We start from the raw sequence: 8,979 nt of genomic DNA, 5'->3' as shown, positions 1-8,979 counted from the left end.
TCCTAAGGAAGAATACCTACATTTTAATCATTACCCTATTTAAAGTATTTTAATGAACTTTGTGTGGATAAGCCTAAATTAACATGATACAATAATCTTGAGCCTCTTGTTAAAAGGTGATAATGTGGACTTTGTAAGTAGATATGTACGTGTCTAGACATAGATCATAAAATGAAATTAATGAATAAAACTTTCTTTTCAGCACCACCAAATATCAAGTTATTGTCAATATAAAGACAACGACGACGAGTAATTGTTTGTTTAGTTATGGTAAAAGTTCAAAATTCAGAAGGAAAAAAAATTCTTCAAATGATATCGTGAGAGTTTAATCTATACATATGGTATCCCTAATTCTACTTTATGTTCAAACCTGTCCAATAAAAAAATACCCAAACAACCAGAGCACAACACCACCCCCAAGAAATTCCGATCAAAAGAAACCAAAAACAATAACTGCAACCTAATCTAACACAAAAAGGAAAGAAAAAAAGCATAACTCTTTATCGTCGTCATCGTAAATTCGCAATTCACCAAAATCCCGTCGTCTCAACAACAGTCAAGAAGAATGCAGCCGCCACCCCAACCTTCGGGTTCTCCCACGTAAACCCGACCCGGACGCTATCCGGGTTTTGACCCGTTCAAACTCGGTGAGTCGGCACGGAATCTTGATCCCACCGGGGTGCTCGAATCCGAATTCCTTCTCAGCTTCCCTTAACAACCCGCTGAACAGAGGATGGTTGAAGTAAATCACTGGCACCAAAACCCGGCGACACTCGCCGTTGTCCTCGGCCACGTAAACTGCCAAGTGCCCTTTCGGCACCGCCAGAGCCCTCTCGCAAACGAGACCCGATCCGGATTTCTTACAGAGAGACTGCGCTCCTCTCTTCAACTTTGTCCCCCATGTAAGAAGCTTCGTCATGGGATTATGACTGTAACTGTGCGAAGGAGAGGTGGATCCGAGACGACAATATCTGTTGGATCGGGTTCTGAACCGAACCCGACGGAAGACCCATGTGGCGACACGGAAAACGCGCTTGCCTAGTCTGAACTGCATGGTCATCGAGAAAAAAGCTCCACAAGAACACAAATTTCGATATATAAAGTGCCCTTCGTTTAGGTTTCTAAGCAATGTGGGAGTTGTGAGGTAAAATAGCTGTGGAAGGTTATTGTTTTCATTAGATGAGGAATTGAGTGAAAGAGGATGATGAATGGGGTGAAGGATGAGAGAGAGATGAGGGCATGTTTGGCATGTAAATGAGCTTTAGGAGAAGTGAAGAGTTGAAAGGTTTTTGGAAAGAGAAGGAGAAGCGTCCGTCCAATGATGTTGGCGCAGGAATTTGGGAATATTTATAAGAGAGTGGGAAGGTTCAATGAAATGGGTGTTGTAAGGGTCAAACGTTATATTAGTGAAGAAACTGCACGATGTTCAGATGAGAGTGTGTCTGCGTGCGTGGCGTTTTCCAATGCAACCCGACAATATATTAATATATTAAAGAACAATAATATCATGACAAATTTTACATTCGTTTAACATAAAAGTGGTAAAAGGATATCTTTTACATAAATTTTTATATTTTTTTTAAAAAAATAATATTAAATGAATATAAAAAATTTAAATATATCAAACAATATATTTTTATATTAAACAAACCATATTTATTTTTATTACTAAAATATATCTATTTATTTCATTTTATTAACTCGGACAAACTTAATTAATTTCTTTTTATTCACTCGGACAAACTTAATTAAAAGTTTGGAGATCAAAATATCATTATATTTCAAACAATTAACTAAATAGGAATATATTCTCTTTTTTAAATACATTACTTATCAGACTCTTTTATACGGTTTTTTGTTATTTACAGTGTCATGTTATTGTTTCATTATAAGTAATTTCAGCAAACTTTAACAAATTTATATTTTTATTTAATTATGTTAAGAGTATGTTTTTTAGTTTTATTTTGAAATCATGTTTAATTTTCTTGAGCTTAAATATAATTGTCTTTATCAAAAATTTCTATGAAATTTAGTTTCTTTACAATAGATTTCAGTTTACTCTATCTGCACGATTAGAATAAAGAATATAATTTATTTTTTATTAGTATAAAAATAATGTTTAACACCACGCGTTAACATTCAATAAATGAATAATTAATATAAGAAAAGACATATGACCGTTTTGTAAACAAAATTTATTATAAACGTCAGTTACAAGGTTCCTGACGTCAAATATGTATTAAATGTCGATCCCTTTATATCAAATGTCAAATGTTTTATTAGAAGAACTGAAAAATCACTCTTTTATTGACTTTAGACGTCGGCTATAAGCGCCTCGACGTCTAATGCAAATTTGACGTCCAATCCCATTTCATAAATGTTAATAAGCTACGAAAATACCTCAAAAGTGAAGTCAATATTTATTATTTTTACAAATTCTCTTATGCCATTCACAATTTCTTCACAAATTCAACATCTTCTTTCATATTTTGCCTTGCCTCAACCATTGCAACCACATATTCCTTCTTTTCAACTAAATCATTCCTAGATTTAAACCCTTCGTTAGGGTTTCTTCTCCTCTTTCACCTTGTTCTTCAATTTCAACCGTTTAATTCCTTGTTTTCACCATTTAAACACTTTTATGCCGATCAATCTTACGTTTCAATCATTTAATTGGTCCAAATTAGGTTTTCCTCACCATATTAAGGTTCCTTCATCATTTTAGGGTTTTCTCCCGAATAAACCCTAGTTCCTTGGGTTCTAGTGAGTTTGATCTCTCTTTAGGCTTGTTTGCATTCGACTTCTACTTTTCCTTCGAGTGAGCTCTCATTCTCAAGTTTCTTCTTCATTTACACTACAATTTACTCTCCGAGGAAGCTTGAGGAGGTTTGAATAGCACTCGTGCAGCTCTAATTTGTCTTCTCCTCAAGCGTCTTCCATCATGGTACATGAACATAGTCATTGTAGACCAAAGTCGGTCTACCATTACGGATTTATTGAACCTCAGACTACTCAACCTTCTAGTAACACACTTCATAGCAAACAAAAATATTTGTAAACATGGATGACTGAGTCAAAAAGAGACATGTACCTTGCGCCATATATTGATGGGTATGTGTTACAAAATGTAAAATTTTATTAAAGTTTACTTAACTAGTCCACTAACTATTTATGATTCATGATATGTCTCATTGGTAACTCATGGTCATCATACCAAGACAATACACAATTCTATGGTTTTGTTCCTTACACAAGAGGATGAAAAATGAGTTGAAATCTATGCTACAAATGTAAGTGTTTCTTTTTTTATGTTTCAAATGTTACAAATCCATGTTGTAATGGTTTTCTTATGATGAATATAGTTATATTCATATTACCTTATGTTTTCAATGTAAATAGAGTTATGGGAAAACTAGAGGTCAGCTAGTTCAAATCCTATATCCAAAGGTTGTAACTCATTTATAGTTCTTATTCATTTACTGTTATTGTATGATCTATATATGAAACTATTTCCTTTATCATTTTAGTGTAACAAGCAACTAGATTCATGGGAGTGTGACTATTATGTCATGTCTTGGATTAAAACCATCATTTGAGCAAGAACTACAGATGATTGTATTGAGGTAATAATACTTACCTTCCAAACATTACAAATTACATTCATCTTTGAACATTTGTATGTAAACATAATGAATTTGACTTAATTTTGTAGTGTTTCAAGAATACATAACCTATATCAAAGGACAATTAAGAAGATACGACAACAGTGGGCAGCGTATCTTCTATAGAGATGGACTTAGGACCTACGACAAGAGTGGAGAACGTATCTTCTATAGAGATGGACTTAGGACCTATGGCCATTCCTTTAGGAACAATTTTATTTTTGTTGAATACGTTAATTACTTTACTCTTGATAGTTTAAGTTTTGGATTGCTTTAGTATATATAATTTTTTGATGTGTTGGAATGATTTTCTGTATTTCAGGCTTGGTAATATTGTAAAATAAATTAATTAAAAAAAACAAAAATGGATGTCGGTTAGTGTCAAAACGAACGTCAATTGACGTTTGGTAATCCACAGCCCGACGTCTTATTGGTTTTAATGGCTCACCAGGATTTTCTAGCTCATCGAGGCAGAGGTGCGCTCAACGCAAGTTAACATCAGTGTTGTGGCAGCTAACGTCAGTTTTGATGTTTGTCCACGTGGCACCCGACGTCACTTGACATCCCATATGGAATCCGACATCAAATTGTCGTCTCCCAATTTGATGTTGGGACGGGGTTGGATGTTGAATGTCCAAAATAACAAACGTCAAAAGGCCTTTTTGGTAGTGGATTTATTACGTTTCTTGTTATTGAAAAAATAACTACAAATGAGTTTAGATCACAACAAATTTCTATTAGAGAACTGCACATAATACTTTTACCAAATTGTTTCATTTATAATCAAAACAACTTCTTCACATCTATAAAAAGAAACTCTACGTGGGTAACACATTATATTATCTTAAGTTAATCATAAGAAATAAGAATGGAAATATACTTGAATTTACAATTATAAAAGGGAAGAATGATTTAGCTTTCCAAATTATTACATACTCTCTTGATATAACCCTTTAATAATCTATTTATCTTTAATAGGATGTTCGAAGAGACGAATATAATGTGATATGGAGACTTAACCTTTTTATTGATATATGAGATTGTCATTTGATGTTTATATTTATCTATTACAAAAAAATTACATTTTAATTACCAAATATTCAATAAAAAAACAACTTATTATGTCACTAAATTTATGTTTGATAAGTAAACAACAAACGTATAAAATACATGATGACATTAAACGGTTAATATTTATGTCTAACTTAAAAGTGACAGATGTGAAAAAGAGTTTTTACGTCTGGTGTATATTAGTCAGATGTAAATTTACATCTAATGCATATACAACAGACGTAAATTTATGTATAACCTATTAGCGCCAAACATAAAAACACTTTTTTACATCTAATGCTTATAAATAAGACGAAAATGCATCTACAAAAGTCCTCTAACATTAATTTCTCCTCACTTTTTCCCTTGTGTGAAGCTGCCTCTTGATAGCCATAACCATTTTGTGCAAGTTAGAACTTTCATTGGTGACCAAAAGTTACATTTTTAATCATTATCGTGTGCCATTCATTGGGAAACAACTTTCTGTTTGAATTTTTTTTTGTATTGAGGTTAGTTTCTTATTCTTCTTAGGTTTAATACATCATTTGGTCCCTACTTTTGGGGGTTTGGTTCAAAATGGTCCTACCTTTTGAAAAAGTTCAATAAGGCCCTATATTTTGTTTAAAAATGTTCAATTCGGTCATTTTCGTGGACGCCGTTAAAAACATAACGGTGTTGATGCCACTGTAGCCAAATCTGAGTGAGGTGTTATGTTGGATGATTACGTGGCACTGTAAAGTGAAGTGTGTGTTCTTTAATTAAAATCAAAGAAAATTCCAATCTAAAACCCTAACGTTTTAAGAACCCTAAAGTGGAAATTAGAATCAGAAACCCTAAATTGGGAAAAAATCCCCAATCTTTTTAAGCAATTTTGCCTTCCTTCCTTCTTCACCAACAGTGCGTCGTACATCGAACATGGCTAATCCTTTCACACTTTTAACCTAGTGATCCATGGGTTTTTCCTCTCTCTATCGTGGGTTTCATAAAACCCCAATCTTGATCCCTTTTTCGGTGCACCGCCATGTTTTCTATCGTGGAGCTCTCGCAAGCAGTGGTGATCATTGGAAACATAATGATTTTTGGTTGCGTTCGAAGTGATGGTGGTTTTGATTCTGGTTTTCTTACAGGTCTGGCGAGGCACTCTATTTCTTCTTTTCCCTAACAAAAGCTCCCTTATACATTCACAGCGGAGCTCTGTTTCAGGAAGTGACGTTCCCTTGTTAGTGGTCTACAATGGAGTCGTGGTGGCTGTCTTCGAAAAGCACTTGCGACGGTGGCACCTTCGTAATGAAGGGTCATTCTTTCAACAACAATCACTCCGGACAACTTCGGGGTGATTTACGATAGAGTCGCGATAGTGAAGCTTGTGAGCGACAACGACTCAAACACATCTTTCTTCTCAAGATTTGGTGGATTTGCACCGGTGGGGTTGCTTGCAACAAAGTGATGGAGATCCTGATGAACAAATCTGGTTTTGGGTATAGTGACCTTCGCTGTTCTGATTTGGCCACGTAATCATCCAAATCCGGTGGGGTTGCTTGCACCAACTCACTTCACTTCACAGTGCCACGTATACATCTAACATAACACCTCACTCAGATTTGGTTACAGTGACATCAACACCGTTATGTTTTTAACAGCATCCACGAAAAGGACTGAATTGAACATTTTTAAACAAAATATGGGGTCTTATTGAACTTTTTCAAAAGATAGGACCATTTTGAACCAAATCCCCAAAAGTAGGAACCAAATGATGTATTAAACCTTCTTCTTACTATAGGGTTGGTGTGCATGATTGCTTTTTGGGAAAATCAGTTATTGTTATGTGTATGATTGTCCTTTTTGTTTGTCTTAAGTGTGAGTTTTATAATCTTTTGTTTAATTAATTTTATATTTATTAGATGAAGAGGAGGAGAAAAAAAAGAAATAGAAGAAGAAGGAGAAGGAGAAAAAAAAAGAAGGAGAAAAAAAAAAGAAAGAGAAAGAAAAGAAAAAAAAAAGAGAAGGAGAAGATAAAGAAAAAGAAATTTGGTGTAAATATGAGAAAATAAAATTACTTAAATTTACTTTTTTTTTTTATAAATGTAACTGACATAAATTTACGTTTTCTCTGACAATTATGTCTACAACATGTAAAAAGTCTAAAATAACATTCCTAAAATTTTATTTTGTCTTATTCGATTAAAAATACTATCAAAATACTTTAATATCGTTTTATTACTTTTAATTTGAGACAACACTACCCATTTACATCTTTAATATATAATTATTTATGTATGTACGTAATACTTATTTTGGATTTAAAATATCCAATAATATTGTACTTGAACTATATATGTAATTTTATATATCTATTTTACCAATTGTATATTTTTTCAATAAAGTCAAACAATCATATTAGCACAAGATCAAAGTTATGTTTACTTCATTTATCATAGTTAAATTCATCATTAACATAAATAAATAAAATTAAATAACGATATGAATATGCAGCATACAATTTTCATATAATGTGATATCAATATTAGGTATTCCTTAAGTAACCAACCCAACTTACCAACATATTGAAGATCATTAAAACAGATCCATTTAATCTCAATGACTAATTTGTCAACATTTGGTTTAATGAGAAGAGGGAACAAAAAATTTGGAAAGCTTTGACAAATTGTCAACTATTTATTTAGTTGAATTGGAGCCATACGTTTAAACTGAGATGTGTGTATTTTGCTTCCAACTACACAATATAATACATTTGTAAATCTAGAGTTTAAACTCAAAACTTTCTATGAAATTAAATCCGATCAATTGATCTACGTGTTTCAGGGTAACATAACTGATGCAAATTACAATAATAGTTAAATATATTGAAAGTCGAGCCAACATTAAAAGCTCCAAAAGATTATTATTTACCACATCACCATCCACTACTACAGCCAACAAGTAATAAAACTGTCTTCCACTAGCTCTCTAAAGAACACTTCAAATAACATTCATTTTCAAACACTCCCAAATTCAATATTGGTGTATAATATTAATAACACGAGTCATTATCCAAACCAAAATATTAAAAGAGGGAAACGAAATGTTCAACCAATGAAGTGCTTGCGAATTCAAAACGCCAACCTACGCTACACAACTTTGCCTCCACCTTTCATGCAACTTTCCTTTTCCCTTTCCCACTGCCAAAAGTCACATCTCACTTTGTTCGGGTCGGTTTTAAATTTCAACTAAACAACAATAGAAGCAAAAAGCAGTTTTTTTTTACAAGAACAATAAACCTATGAGAAAATGGAATGACGAAATTGAAGTACGGTTCCGTAGTACGGTCGTGTACCTGAAACCGACAGCATCGTTGGGTGAGCCCATCAGTCCTGCGGGCGCGTTGATAACTGAGAATCCGTGACGCTCACGTTGTTATGAAAAATGTGACACGCCTCATTTAAATTTATTGAGTCAATTAGGGTTTAGTTACAAAATTTGGAAAATCAATAGTAATAGGGATACAAATCAATTATTCACACACAATATTCTGGTCACACGGGAAGTTTTCCATGAGATCGATCATTCATGGAGAATAAAGGAAAGTAAAAATGAATTGTATGATTATGTTATGGTAGAGTGTATTAAGATTAATAAGATAGTTATTAATTTATTTGTTAGTTTGATTAATATAAAATATTAATAAGGTATTTTAAAGTATGGTATTTAAAAGATTTCTTATTTCGTAGAGATTTGTAGGATCGAGGGATTAACCTTTTCTGACGTGACTTTGCTACTTTTCGACGCTGAAATTGAGTGTTCTGCTTGCTTGGACTCTGGATGTCGTTCGGTTGGACTTTGGATGGGGGAGGTACCTGCAAAAGGCACTCCGACGCTCAAGTTAGGAGCGATTTTATGATCGGACATAGGTAGAATGTATGGGAGTCTAAGTTGAACGTAAGTAGAATATAAGTGGAATATATTTGGCTTTCGACTTGTATATTTATAAGTGTCTCATGGATCCTAAACCAACACAGAGCCAATAAAATAAAAACAAACTTACCTTTACATTCGGTTGGTTACTGATAAACAACTTATCAATATCTTTAATTAGTTATCAATATCCTTAATAAGATATCTTTAATTATTTTATCGTTTGTTGAACTATTGGCCCAATAATAACTTAAACGTTGGTCCAATTATGGACCAATATTTATTGTAGTGGTTGGACCGAACTACTTTGAGTGGATGAATCGAACGGTTGATATTATATACCATACAATAAGGT

At 33.3% G+C, this 8,979-nt stretch overlaps 1 pseudogene; it reads right to left on the bottom strand.

The window, feature by feature from the left end:
- Window positions 1-284: 284 nt before the first annotated feature.
- LOC124848884 (auxin-responsive protein SAUR36 pseudogene) lies at window positions 285-1,337 on the bottom strand (annotated as a pseudogene).
- Window positions 1,338-8,979: the final 7,642 nt, after the last annotated feature.

The sequence above is a fragment of the Vigna umbellata genome, chromosome 11 (genome assembly GCF_029865625.1).
Source record: "Vigna umbellata cultivar VRB3 chromosome 11, Vumbellata_1.0, whole genome shotgun sequence".
Lineage (NCBI taxonomy): Eukaryota > Viridiplantae > Streptophyta > Magnoliopsida > Fabales > Fabaceae > Vigna > Vigna umbellata.
The sequence above is the reverse complement of the archived record's forward strand: the minus strand, read 5'-3'. Positions and strand labels throughout refer to the sequence as shown.